Here is a 14607-nt window from a genome sequence, read left to right as displayed (position 1 = left end):
TTATTAATGCTAATGGAAACTGGCTTTGTGTCTGTAAACGTCAGCCAAGGCATAATGTGTTGCAGCCTACCACAGTCAATACTCATAAAAGTACTGAGGTTAAGACCTTCTGTCTGCCTTCATCTTTCCATGTGTTATTTTGATTGCCCTAATTTAGTGTAGTATTGATCTCACAAGATTTCCTGATCATTATAGCCATATATTGGGGAGAGGGGAGTTGGAATGATGATTATTTCTACCTTCCTCTCTTACCCCCTGAATTTAGAACTATTTGAGAAGTAGATTCAGGGGTCATTCAGGTGATGGACATATCAGCCTTGTTGTAAAGTGGATTGGAAAATGTGGTTGAATTCACCTTTGGGCTTCCTCTCCCCAGGTTCTAGACCTTGGGTTAACTGCCTGAGGGAGAGTTTGAGTGTTTAGAGTGACTAGCATACTCAGAATTTCTGCCTTACCCTCTGTGATCCCTAACTGTGTGAGCAGACAGAGAAGAAATACATAACTGGGTACTTAAAAAAATTGAAATATAATTTAAATACAGTAAAATTTATCATTTCCAATGTATAGTTGGATGAGTTTTGACATATGTATAGAATCACGTAACCACCATCACAATCAAGATGTATAGCCTTTCTATCACCCCAGGAGGTTCCCTCTGTGCCTTTGCAGTCAGTCTCCCCTCCTTTCTGCTCTTACCTCCAGACCCTGGCAATCCTGATCAGATTTCTGCCCTGACAGTTTTGCTTCTAGAATGTTATATAAATGGAATTGTACATCACGTAGCCTCCATGTTGTTGCATCTATCAGTATCACTGAGTTGTATTCCATTGCATGGATGTATCACTGTTTATCTGTTTGCCGGTTGCTGGGCATTTGGGTTGTTTCAAGTTTTTGGCTATTATGAATAAAGCTGCTGTAAACATTTGTCTATAGGTGTTTGTGTGGACTTATGTTTTCATTTCTCTTGAGTAAATTCCCAGCAGTGTGATTGTTGGATCATATGGTATTTGTTTAACTGTGTAAGAAATGGTGTACTGCTTTTTAAAGCATTAATGCTACCCAGTGGAGGAACAAGAACCAATGTATATCATACTCTAAACACTCACAAGGCAGGTAAATTTTTCACTTGGGGATGAGTAAGTGAGGGATGGGGAGAGAGAATAGAAGTATGAGTTTACTGTAGTGATTTCAACCCTGGATGAACATTAGGATCTCATAGGAAGCTTTTATAAAGTCTGATGCAAGTTCTCCACTCCACCCCTTCAGAATGAATAGGTTTTTGGTGAAACCTATATTTTTTTTAAAGAACCCCAGCTAATTCTAATATATAGCAAGAATTGAGAACCACTGCTATAGTGGAAGTTCCCTTGTGGAAACATGATTCCTGTGAAATGGACGTGGCCTCTTAATAACCAAGAGGCCATTTCCTTGATGGAAAAAAATCAGTAATGTGATAAAATTAGTGATAACTTTCATGTATTACATGAAATGATATGAAACTATAATATTTGGGGCTCTAAATATATTTTAAAATTATAACATCTTGCATGAATTTAAAAAAGGTATTCAAGTAAGAGAACTATAATTTTGAATTATTTAGACCACTTTAAAATCTAATTCAAAATGTTTTGTGTTCTCATATAAAAGTCTCAGCTCTCCTACTCCTTTTCAATATTAAATGTATAAAGAGACTTGTAATGATATTTTTGTTTAACTCTGCTGAGTCTCCCAAGGACATTACCTCTCTTGATTGGTTGAACACATCCCATTAGGATAAAGATGATTCCGTTTTAAATGGCACAATTTCCTTGAGAAATTCTAGTTCTAAGCTACTTGTAGACCATGATTTACAAAACAAACCATTGTTTAGTACTTTTGATCTGCTTTGATTTGAAATGAATGCCTTTTAAAGCAGCTTTATATATTACTGGGCCCACTTGAAAAACTTCTTACTCTGTGTCATGTTCTTTGGGCTTAGTTCTTAGTTCAGAATGTCAATGTCACTCTAAAAAGTGCTTATTGATTGTCAAAGTAAAGTGTTAATGATTCAGGAAAATATCTCTACTTTTCACAGATGGCTTTCTAGTTATATTTAGAAGTAAAATAATACACACATGCTACTTCAGGGTGATAATTTCCTGAAGCAAAATGAAATAAATTGACAGATAATAAAGAAATGAAGAGTCTTGCTGGGCGTAGGAAACTCCGAATTGGCTGGTCTGGAAAGTTGAAATCCAAGGACAAATTAATAGATTGCATGTTTTGAAATGTCTTTCTATGGAGCATTTATAATGTAAACTGAGGATTACTTAGTGATTGTTTTGAATTGCCAATGCTACAGAGAAGGGCAAAAGGAGAGGAAAGAAGAAAGGAATGTTCTTTATCATGGGTACCATAGTAGTACACTGATTAAGACAGAAATTAACTATACAAACATTATTATAGCAACATCAATGGAACTTTAAATAAAAGAGAAAAATTCACTCACATTCCTGCTACCCAAGAATCAATCTGTTCTCATTTGTTTTAAGGATTCTTTTGTTCTATTAATTAGGTGGAACATTGTTTATTCACCATTTCCAAACTTATAAGGCAGACAGCCCAGGTTTGTTTTGTTTTGTTTTGTTTTGTTTTAGTATTGTAATATTGCCAATCTTTATGTAAGTTTAGGAAAAACTTTTGCATTATTTTCTTAGAATAAGTCCATGGAAATAAGATTTCTGAATCAAATAACATTAACATTTTAATAGTTCTTTACTATGTTAACTCTTCTTTCAAAAATCATTATCATACCTTTTTATTCTATGCAGGTACAAGTACACTACCTTATCTGGGTATTCTAATTTGAAATCACATTGGTATAAAGTGGTGCCTTGTTGTTATTTCAATGATTATTTCTTTGATTATTAGGTGGATTGAACATTTCCCCATGTTGTGTCTACTAATTATAATTTCTGTTTTTGGATGCAAACTCTTTGATTATGCCATATATTCATTTGTGTCCAGGGACCTTAGTAGAGTTCTTATGAAATTTTCACAAGTGCATTTTAACGTAGGTATTAACCCTTTGCTTATTTAATTACTATAAATATTATTTTGTCCTTTGTATTTCTTTCCATTAAAAAAAATTTTAGCATAAATTTTGAATTTATAATGATAAAATGATTGGTCCTGCCATTTGTAGTTTCTTCTACTGCTTCAAAACTTAGAAAATTATGTCAAACTTAATGTCAACCTCATGTGGCTGTAGTGCATGGAGGGGAACTTAATGGTAGTGGGAGTTGAATAAGGAAATCAAGACAGAGAGAGCTAAGGTTATACAATAGTTTTTTTTTTTTTTAATTTTTATTGAAGTATAGTTGATTTACAGCATTGTGTTAGTTTCTGCTGTACAGCAAGGTGAATCAGTTATACATAAACATATCCACTTTTAAAAATTTTAATTAATTTTTGAATTACAGTTAACCTTTATTATTCTTTAAAAGTGAACTTTCCACAATATTAATAAATCTCATTTTTAGCTCTGCTTTGAAATATTGATACCAGTGAAGTAACCTTTTTCTTCTTTGAATCTTTTCTTGTAAAATTATAGTTTTCTCTTTTTCTAAAATAGGAAGTTCCTTCCAGTTCTTAATAAAGATAAAGGGAGCATTCATGGACTTGAGTAACTGCAGAGGAGCATTATGGTAAACAGATGAATTTCCACAGCTGCCAGCTGTCATTACGTCTTCTACCATGGGAACGAGCCATAGGAGCAAGCCTCTTATATTCTGTAACACTCTCTGTTTACTCCTGCTGGGCGCAATGTGAGATCACTCTGAAGCAGAGCATCTTGATAATTCTTAAGGCTTTCATTTGTTTCTTGAGGCTGCCACTGTTCTGTTGCTGAAACCCAACAAAGCTTATCATTCCCGTCTTGTTTCAAAATTCATTAGTGCTTGTCTGGATGAATTTTCATAAATGGTTCCTACAATATTACACAAGTATGGCCCTTCATATGCAGCATTGACCAATTTGCCTCCACCACAGGAAAATTCCTGTATGTTGCTACTCCTAAAGGCCATTGAATAACATCCATGTTATTAATCCAGGGGCTGTCATATATTATGAAAAGTAGTTCCACAGAGCCTCCATTTCTTTTGAGAAATTGGTTTATCCATTCATTATTACAATGTTCATTTGCAACCAAAACAACAGCAAGATGCTGGAGTTTTTGAGTTTGCACTAAATTTTGTGCATAAAGTAACCACTGGGTGGCAAAAAAGACCTTTGCTTTTTCTCTTCCATTTAGAACGAGTACCACATTATTCTCATCAACAGAGAAGTACCCGGGGACCACAGCTGGACCAGTAATGAAGCTGTAATGTGTTCTTCCAACAACTAAATTTCCTTCTCTCCGCTGAGCATTCACATCAGTGGGCTCAAGTAAACCTTCAAAAATATGCTCCCAAATACAAACCAATGGCAGCTTTGCCCCCGATTTGTACGTGGAAGTCTTTTTTCTCTTTTGTGGACTTATTTAATATCTGAAGTCTGTGTTTTTGCTCATTTTTTTCATCTTCTTCCCAAGGATTCCATTCTTCACTTCTCAAAGTAGATTGTCTTTTCCAGAAGTTTCCCAATTATTTCCTTCTCATCCAGAACCATTCAGTGATGACTAATAAGTAGAGGGCACATTCCTTATCACTGAACTTGCACATAGGTAAAGAAGGCTGGAAAAGATGCTCTGTGTTTTAAGAGCATCTTACGATGTTCTTAGGTGTTTACGAACACCTTCCCATGTGCACATGCCATTGCTCATCTCATCATCATCATCACCTCAGTGCCCTTCCTGTGGCTTTGATGCTGGCCATTATCTTCTGGGCCAAGAAGTGCAGGTTACTTGGATTTGCCTTTATTTAACTATTTGTGATTGAACCTTCCTTCAGTTTTCATCTGGGGTTCAGCTGATTGAGGCTGGGATTGGCTGGGCTTGGTTTTAGTCTATGGCTTGGGTCCAAGTCTCCTCCATATTTTCTCATCCGCTATGGTCCAGCAGTTATTGGAGTAAAGGTTCTGAGCCCCACATCAGGCTTCCCAACCTGGGGGTCTGGCAACGGGAGGAGGAATTCCCAGAGAATCAGACTTTGAAGGCTAGCAGGATTTGATTGAAGGACTTCAACAGGACTGCTAATATGTTGGAGGGTCTCCTACAGAGGTGGGGGGTGGCTGTGGCTCACTGCGGGGACAAGGACACTGGCAGCAGAAGTTCTGGGAAGTACTCCTTTGTGGGAACCCTCCCAGAGTCTGCCATTACATCCACTTTTTTAGATTCTTTTCCCATATAGGTCACTACAGAGAATTGAGTACAGTTCCCTGTGCTATACAGTAGGTACTTATTAGTTATCTAATAGTTATATTGTTAAATGGAGTGTGTGTGTGTGAGAAACGTTTTCCCAGAGAGGAATTATACTGTCCTTCCTGAGAAGTATTAATACTGTTGGCATGGCTGGTACCCACGACGCCCAACTGTGCAATAAGAATGAAGAAGGGACCGTGGCACTTTCTGAGAAAGTTAGCTTCATGGAGGTAGCCACCTAGTTTATTCACATTCAGAATAATTTTGTTTTGTTTTGGTTGCTTGAGATGAATGGTTGTAAATAGAAGTCTAACTAATGCATAGCTTTGGAAAGGAATGAAATCTCACAATGGTGCAACTGTTGCTAAATAACTTCCTGCATGTCTGCAAAGTGGCCAGTTTCAGAAGGATTGGGGAGATCTCATCTTGCAACATGTTATAACAAAGAAGGAGGGGTTAAGAAATCACACCTCCTCATTGCTACATGACTGTACTTACAATAACCAAAGATTTTCTGGGATGTCCTTAATTCAGATAATCTTTTTGTTGATCTAAGGTGCATCCTACTTGTCCCATCACAGGTCCCAACTTCCATTCAAAAAGCAGAGTCACCATAGGAATTCGGCAGCAGATCCTGAGCTGTTCTCACCCCCACTCCTCTCTTCTAACCCATTTTGCTTATTTTCATTAACAGAACAGAACATAACACTTTTATGTGCCAATTCTCAGTCTCAGAAGCCCTAATGGTTCTTTTTTATACATTGCAACAAACCCAAACTTCTTTTGCCATCTTTAAAGACTCTGCCCTACTTAGGTAACTTTCCTTTTCCTGCTTCCTGGACACTCATCTTTTGTTCTAGTCAAGTACCTCTGGTCTCTTTTCCTTGCAGTTGCCCTGTTCATTCCCACCTGTTATCCCATTGCTTTCCTTCTGTCAATCTGTTCCGGCTGCTAGAACAGAATACGATAGACTGGGTGGCTTATTGACAACGGAAATTTATTTCTCACAGTTCTGGAGGCTGGGAAGTCCAAGATCAAGGCAGATTTGGTGTCTGGGGAGAGCCTGCTTCCTGATTCATAGATGTCCTCACATGGTGGAAGGGAAAGGGGGCTCTTTGGGATCACTTTATAAGGGCACTAATCCCGTTCTTGAGTGCTCCACCCTCATGGCCTAATCACCTCCCAAAGACCTCACCTCCAGATACGGTCATATTGGGGATTAGGTTTCAACATACGAATTTTGGGGGAACACAAACATTCAGTCTATAGCACTTTCTTTGTGTAATGCTTTCCTCCTGGAATGCTTTCCCTCCTTTCCTCACTTAAAACTAGACTCACTTGTCAATCCCTAAATCAAGTCTGACATTAAACAAAACAAAGCACAGCATAGAGCTTACCCTCCCAGGGAAGTTTAGGTGCCATTGCATAGGTAAGTCTCTGGGCAGAATCTCATCCATCAAAGACTGCTCTAGCCTCTCTGAGATGGATTGGTGGTTCTCTTTTGTGTGTCTACAGTTTTTTGTTGAGCAAGTGCACATCTGTTGGGCAGTATTCAGATTCTTAAAGGATCCTAGATAGGCCCCAACCCCCAAATGTGATCAGTATATTGGAGGTACTGGCTTTGGGTGCTCTGCCAGGAGGAAACAACTTTATTCTTTCTTACCACTGCCTTCAAATAAAACCTTGATATAAACTCCATTCCGAGCTCCTGGATGGTGGCTCAGGTTTTTGTTTTTCTGGACGTGGGGGATTAGAGCAGTTTCAGTTATTAAAAATTCTAGCCCAATCAAGACTTCAATCGCATGTCTATTAAAAGATTCTCCTTCCATGTCCTCCCAGAGTCTTGAAGTGGGAAGTGGGGGAGGCAGTGTCTGCCTTTTCTTTCTTCCTCTTTCTGCCTCTTGCATCTACTTGCTAGATGCTCCAGGGTTAGGTAGCAAGGAGGCGCTGGAAGTTGAGGAACTTTTTTTTTAAATAAACCTAGTTGGTGTTAGTCTGCAAAAACCCTCTGCATAGTCGACATCCAAATACTGACCATTTATCAAATAGGGTGCTTTTGTTGGTTCTTTGGGGACACCCTGTTGGAGACCTCTGAGGTTGAAACATTTCCTGATGTGGGAGAGGTAGTCTCTTGCTGCCCTCTTGTGTCATGCCCTCAACCCTACTCCAGCAGTTCACACTGTGTAACCTTTTTGCTGAGGCAGTCTGGACCCTGGTGGGCAGTGTTCTTAGATGGGGTGCTTTTAAGGAGGCTCTAGCCTGGCTCTCCTCTGCAACATCCATTTAGCCCACAGGTTACCTGGCATGTTGCCTCTCTAAATCCTAGAAGTACAGTGTTCTCTCTTTGCTCTCCATCATAGATAGCTCCAGCCGTCCTCTCCCTTTTGGGCTTTACTAGGTGAGAATCAGGCACCAGTCTCTGTGTTCCCCAAATTCCAGGAAACACAGATCAAACCCTCTAGTGATAGGCAGAAAAATGCCCCCCACAGATGTGCCTGCCTTAAGCCCTGGAACCTGTGAATATGTTACCTCACATGACAAACTGTTGCTTTTCTGGAAGCTCCTCCTACGCGGTTTGGGAGGGCAGTGGTGTAATTTTCTACACCGTGGGACTAACAATCTTGTTGGCACTCTTTCTTGTATATAAGCTAGTGGTGGATGTCTTGGTGTGTCCAGCACATTATTTAAGCACCCTCACTCCCTCAGTCACAGTGTAGAGGCAGAAAATGTCCCATTTAATATTGTTGGACAAGTTTTGTAAATCTTTGTCCCTTGTTCTGTGTTTCAGTACAAGCACATATAGACCATTTCTAAGCATTTCCATTACTCATTAGCTACCTGAATTCCTCTGCTGGACTAGGACTCCTTGATGGAAATCCTGTTACTGAGTGTCCTCTGCATTTTGATGAACACATCCCTCATGTTGGGCTCTGTATATTTTTGCTCCTTTTTCTGGTCTGAAATTAATTTCTGCAACCAAGTCAGTTCCTTCACTTTCTCATTGTATTTTATGCAAATTGCCAGCAGGACATCATGCCTTATGTCGACGCCTTCCAGAGCATAGGTAGAACTTCAGGTTTAGGTGGGTTGGAGGGGCTCTAAAGATCAGCTCTTTCATTGCTTCTTTCCCCCCACTCCTGAATTTTGAATCATCTCTCCTCACTGTCATCCAGGATATACAAGTATGGGATCCAGGGGGGGGTCATACTAATTCCCGTGTTTATTTCATTATGGAGATTTTCTTTGAGCTCCTTGAAGGCAAGGACCAAATCTTATTACCATGGCAACACCAGCCCCAACTCAGATCCTGGAGCAAAGCAGGAAGTCAGTGAATGAATGAGTGAATGAACAAATATTATTGGGCCCAAAACTGGCTTCTCTGTGGCTTCTATAACATCTTCCTTGGGACGATTCAGAATAATTTATTAATTCTCTTCTTTGCAGAATGGCCTTTAACTGTATAAAGCTATTTTGTCCTAATTGAGTCTTTTCTTCTCCTATATTTTCGGTCCCCCAAAGGATATTTCTACACATCAGTTACAACCCTTTCTGCTTTAGTTTTCTGATAGCCTCTTTAGGAAGGTTCAGTTTTCTGGAATGAATTCAGCATGATGGTGGGCCGGAAGTGATGGTGTAACTATTGCAAAAGGCTGTGGTTTGAATCTTTCCAAAAGTCTTATCTGAGCAGCCCAGATGCAGCACTGTGCCAGTAGTCACAGCTTCTCTGTTTCTCATTGTGTAGTCTGCAGATAGCCCTGCTGAGGGCTGAGGGTTTATATGGAAGGCGTCATGGTGTGTTTTAAGTGTAACAGGATATCAAATGGAATTTTTCATGGTGTCTTGATATTTCATCTGAAGCCCCAGTGCTGAGAACAAAAAGTGATAATTATCCCTAGATTTCTGAATGGTGTACTAGCGCTGCCATATGCGTGCAGAAATTGTGAAAAGACAGCAAAACTGGTATCAACCTTCCATCACATACTTCCAACTCATGCAGGAGAAAGGGTTTGATTAAAGACTCTCTGGGGTAGTGGACAGTACTGTGGCATTTCCCTTTCTCTTCTTATGAGGTGACCCTTGAGAGAATTGGGGGCTCCAGTGGGACCCTGGGATTGAAATAGAGCAGGGTGGAGAATTCATGGAGAAATGGATGTGTGTCTTTGGAATTTAGCGATATGAATGAGTGGGACCTGGTGCTTGCTTCCTGCCTGATGAGTCTGGAATGCGGGAGGCTGGTCAGAACAAACAGTGATCCCTAAATGAGTGAAGAGGGCAACAGTGAGCATGTCTGCGCTACCAGAACTTCTAGGGGTGAGGACATGCGTCTTCCAGGAGTTACAGTGGAAGATAGCTGGCCTTGAACCAGGAGCCTTGCTGGTGGGGTGAAGGGACCCCAGCAACAAGCTGCTCTATGATATATTTCTGAGTAGGAGCTGAGCAGTTTGCAAGAAACTTCTGGGAGAAGTGGGAGAGTGCATTTGCTTTGGAGGGGGCTTTTCAGCTGGCTAGTCCACACAGTGGGCCTTTGAAAGCCCCACAAATGACCCCACTGGAGAGAGCCAGCAAATGGGCTCCTACCTCAAGACCAGGGTCTGCTGTGTTGTAACAGTACCAGCCATGGAAGAAACACTTGCTTCTTTTCCTCTAATCCCCCTGCCCCATGCTTTGACCCTGGAGAAGCCGGAAGCAGCAGTGGGGGGTGGGGGAAGGACAGTGAAGGAGCTGGAGGAAGGATAGACAGTACTTCCTTTCCGTGCTGTAGGCTGTAGTCACTATGCCTTAGGTTGGGGTGGAGCTGGGGTATGGTGATGGGGGACTCTGATTTGAGTATGTGATTGAAGTTTTAAACAGGACTTTTTAATGAGTTTTTTTTTTGGTCTGTGAAAAGCGGCATGTGGGATCTTAGTTCCCAGACCGGGGATCAAACCCCAGCCAAGCAGTGGAAGTACAGAGTCCTCACCACTGGACTGCCAGGGAATTCCCTAATGAGTTTTAATTCTTGAAAGTAAGTTTAAAAATCTCGGGTAGACGTGAGATATTGCCCAGAGGTGGGGAAGGATGATTTGACAGAACATGTTGGGAAGGAGTGATTAGAGAATAATAAAACTATTACCTGGTGTACACCACCAACTTTAGCCTGTCTGGTAAGCTGATTAAATAAACAGTAATTTTAGGAAAATTACAGGAAGGCCGGGCCTGAGGGATAGGTAGGTAACAGACTATTCTCTGGAACCTTGGTATTATGGACTCTTTGTTTTTCTGAAGTTTTTAATATTTCTGTTTAATATTTTAAAAGTTTTTATTTTGAAATGATGTTATAACGACAGAAAAGTCGCAAAAATAGTACAGAGTTCCCAAATACTCATTTCTCAGCTTCTGCTAATGTCAACATCTTATATTGATATAACCATAGTGTAATGATCAAAACCAGGAAATTAACATTGATACAATACTACTAACTAATCTATAGACATTATCTGAATTTGCCAGGTTCCCCATGAATGTTCTTTTTCTGTCCAGAATCCAAATTGCGATCCCACATTACATTTACTATCCACAGTCTCCTCCTTAGTCTTTCTTTGTATCATTAAATTTTAAGATTGGAAAAGATATTAAAGGTCCCCTAGATGAATCACCCAGTATATTCTTGAATCCCCTCTATAAAAATCCCTGCTAATCAGTTTTTTTGGTAAGAAGACACCTCTAGTGACAGTCTGTTTTAATGGAGCCCAGCTCTATAAGGAAGTTCATAACTGTGATTCTCTTTCTTAAAGCTTCCACTTATTGATTCTGGTCATTACCTGGTCCTTGCCTTTAAAATAATCCTTCTATCTGATGACCTTCAAATATTTGAAGACCATTATATTTCTACTTGCCCTGAAGCCCCATCCCCCATTCCTGCCACCAAATCCTCTCTTCTTTAGGCTGGCCATCTTCAGTTCCATTAACTGTTACTCATATGACATGGTTTTAAGTCATCTCACACATGGATCACTCTATCCCAAACAAGCTCCAGTTGTATATACAGGTGTAGATGTGGGTCTCTCTATTTGTCAATGTGGTGCCTGAACAGAGAAAAATCACGTATCATTCTCCACATTCTGTGTCCTATCTCAGCAGGCCAAGATTACATTAACATTTGGTTCGTTTTTATAAAGATAAGCAGGGAGTAGTTAGACATGCTAATTAAATAGCCATTTTTAGTGAACTTCAGTGGGTGATCCAGACTCCTGTGTGAGTTGCTAAGACAAGTTTGGTATCTTTCTCAGAGATATCTTTGGGCATGGAAAGCTGGACAAGGTAAGAATGTTTTCAATACAAATTTGGATTGACAAGTTTCCAATTGAAAATCATGGTGCCTGGCTACAAGTTCCTGGTATATCTTCTCCAAAAAAAGAAAAGGCAATACATTTCCAAAAACTAGAATAAACTTTTAATGTATTGGCAGAATCTGGGAGAACTTTCATTTACTGAACAGCCAGTGGAAATGGATTGAGAAATGCAATGTGGCCGGAAATAGAGGAAGTATTTTTGTTTAAAAATAATAAGAGGTACAAACTATTATGTATAAAATAAGCTACAAGGATATATTGTATAACATGGGGAATATAGCCAGTATTTTATAACAGTTATAAATGGAATATAACCTTAAAAATTGTGAATCACTATACCATACACCTGTAATCATATAATATTGTACATCAACTATACTTCAGTAAAAAAAAAAAAATTAAAATTCTCAAAGGACTATTTTTCAGTCTTCTACTGCCCGTACCCTGGTTCAAAATGCAGGGTATGTTTTGACCTTACCTGTACAGTGTGGGTATTGCTGGAGGAGAGGCCTGGAGTATTCCTCTCCTCACAGTTCCCATGGGTATCTCTCTTTCCTCATACTCTCATAGTCTGTAATTTCCAGAGATGAATGGCAGGAAAGCACGAAGGGATTGGGGTTGGTGCATTTCATCTTGGAGATGAGCCCTAGTACGAGTTAAAGCTAGGACACTTTGCATCTGTTCAGAGAGTGAGAGAACCAACAGTGGAGATGCAGTAACACTAGATGAATTTCTGCTTGATCCTGGGAATTGGGCCAAGGAAATGTCAACAGCTTTCTCTCCAGAAGCGGATTTCAGAGTGGAGTTATACTAGCACCTAAGTGATGCGAAGGAGAAAAGCAGTCCCTGACATTCAGGAACTAGCCGTTGGTGTCATTATAAGCTGGCCTGCGCTCAGTTAAGTTTTGATGTGCTCTTGTTGGACATGAGTAGTTTCACAGGACATCAGCATCAGACAGGGCCACTCCATGACCAGGATGCTTCAAAGCCAAAACAAAGAGCACTGGGTAATTATGTCTGAACACAGACAACACATGAACATTGTCCAAGTCACAAAATACCAAGAAGCCTCTGCCAGCTAAAATGAGTAATGGCTGTTTCCTTGTCAATTATACCTTCCACCTTGCTCCATTCTGCCCTCCCTATAAATCAGACTTACTAAGATACACAGTGATAAAATTGTCCTGGCTTTCTGACACTGCCTAATTCGCCACATCACCCAATCAAAGCCCAAATCCAAAAATAAGTTCTTTCTACATCCTTGTACTGAATTGCCTTGTGGTTCCCCATGTCATAATTCTGTCTTACTACAACTGGTAATAAATCCAACTTGTTCAATGCAAAACTGATTGGCCTTTGGTTTGAGGGCGAAGGACAGAGAATGGGATGATACATACTGGGCAAATACCAATTAAGTGTTAATCTCTTTTCTTTCAAAGATAAGCAAACAATAAAATGAAACAAGACATGGGGTCTAGGGAAAAAACTACTGTTGAATAAAGAAAAAAGAACAGCATCCCTAGACTTGGTTGGGGCCCCTAGCTATACATTTCTATAACTTCCAGTTTTGTACTGTTCATCATAGAATTCTGAGGAAACTAATATTTACTAGGAAAATTAAAATCCTAATTGGAAGTATTAAGGAGCCAAACTAATACTGTAGAAAATGGAAGTGGTAACATTGAGAGGAAACTTGAGAGGTTTTCCTAGACTGAAGAGAAGGATAATGGGAAAGCACATAGTAGACCTACAGTGATTCAATCCAAGAAGGATTTGTGTTCATAATGAAGAAACAAGAGCGCTTTTAATGGAAGCAGTGCTAGTTACTGCAGACTCGCTTGCTCAAAATGCATTCCAACCCTCTAGTAGTATGTAGAGCCAAGTCCCACTCTTCCCACAGTTGCCTGCAGTTTCGAATATGATTTAGGTTCTTCCAAGATGACGCACTCAAGTGAGACTGGATTTAGAAGTGAGTCATGTGGGAGAGGAGCAGGTAGGGAGGTCAGAGGCATCCAGTTTGCTGGTGCTGATTACGGCAGAGGCAACTCTGGAGGCAGCTTTCCAGTTCGGCGGTCAGCTTCCTGGTGGGGGCAGAGGCGGCAGAGTTTTGGAGCCAGCTGGTGTGGCAACAGCTCTTGTCTTGGCAGGAGCCTCCTGACTCTACACTGCCCTGTGGGGGCTGGAGCAGCGGCTGTACTGGCAGCCCAGTTCTCAGACGTGCATCTGGGAGTCACTCATGGAAGGTCAGTCTAGAGCAGCACTATCCTATAGAAATGTAAGAACACACGTACATCGTTTAAACTTCTCTAGTAGCTGCAGTTGCAGTCCAAAGAAATAGGTGACATTAATTTTAATAATATATTTTGTTTAACCCAATATATCAAAAAATAGTATAATTTCCACATGTAGTCAAGGTATCACTTTTTTCGTACTGATGCGTATCTTACCTGAGACTAGCCACATTTCAAGCACTCAGCTGTCTGTGGCTCCTGTATTGGACAACACAGGTCTAGAGTCCTTTTTTTTCCGTTTTCCTGGCAATTTAGTAAATAATTTAATACCTTGTAATAAATTTCTCTCTGCTTAAACTTGTGGGTTGTGTTTTCCACAGTTGAACACTGGCTGATATAGAAGCAATACCAGATAAATAAACATAAAAAGGACTCAATCTGTACCAGCAAAATGAATGAAAAGAAAACCATACTTAGACACACTGGTACAAATTCTTTGAACTGCAAAGATGAAAGAACCTCAGATGCATCCAGACAGCCTCCCTTGCCCCCTTGTAAATCTATTAAAGAAAAATATACAGATTGGCCTTAGCCTTCTTTCCTGCAAAGATAAATGGCAGAAGGAAATGGAATGATGACTATACATTTGGGGGATAGAAGGTATAGCTTGAGAATTTTATACTCAGCCAAGTTGTTTTTCAGGTGT

General features: G+C 40.0%; 1 pseudogene; it reads right to left on the bottom strand.

The window, feature by feature from the left end:
• Positions 1-3461: 3461 nt before the first annotated feature.
• On the bottom strand, positions 3462-4622 carry LOC101273768 (ribitol-5-phosphate xylosyltransferase 1-like; annotated as a pseudogene).
• Between the last annotated feature and the right edge of the window lie 9985 nt (positions 4623-14607).

Source organism: Orcinus orca, chromosome 11 (genome assembly GCF_937001465.1).
Source record: "Orcinus orca chromosome 11, mOrcOrc1.1, whole genome shotgun sequence".
Lineage (NCBI taxonomy): Eukaryota > Metazoa > Chordata > Mammalia > Artiodactyla > Delphinidae > Orcinus > Orcinus orca.
Note: the sequence above shows the minus strand (reverse complement) of the source record. Positions and strands in the feature narration are given on the sequence as shown.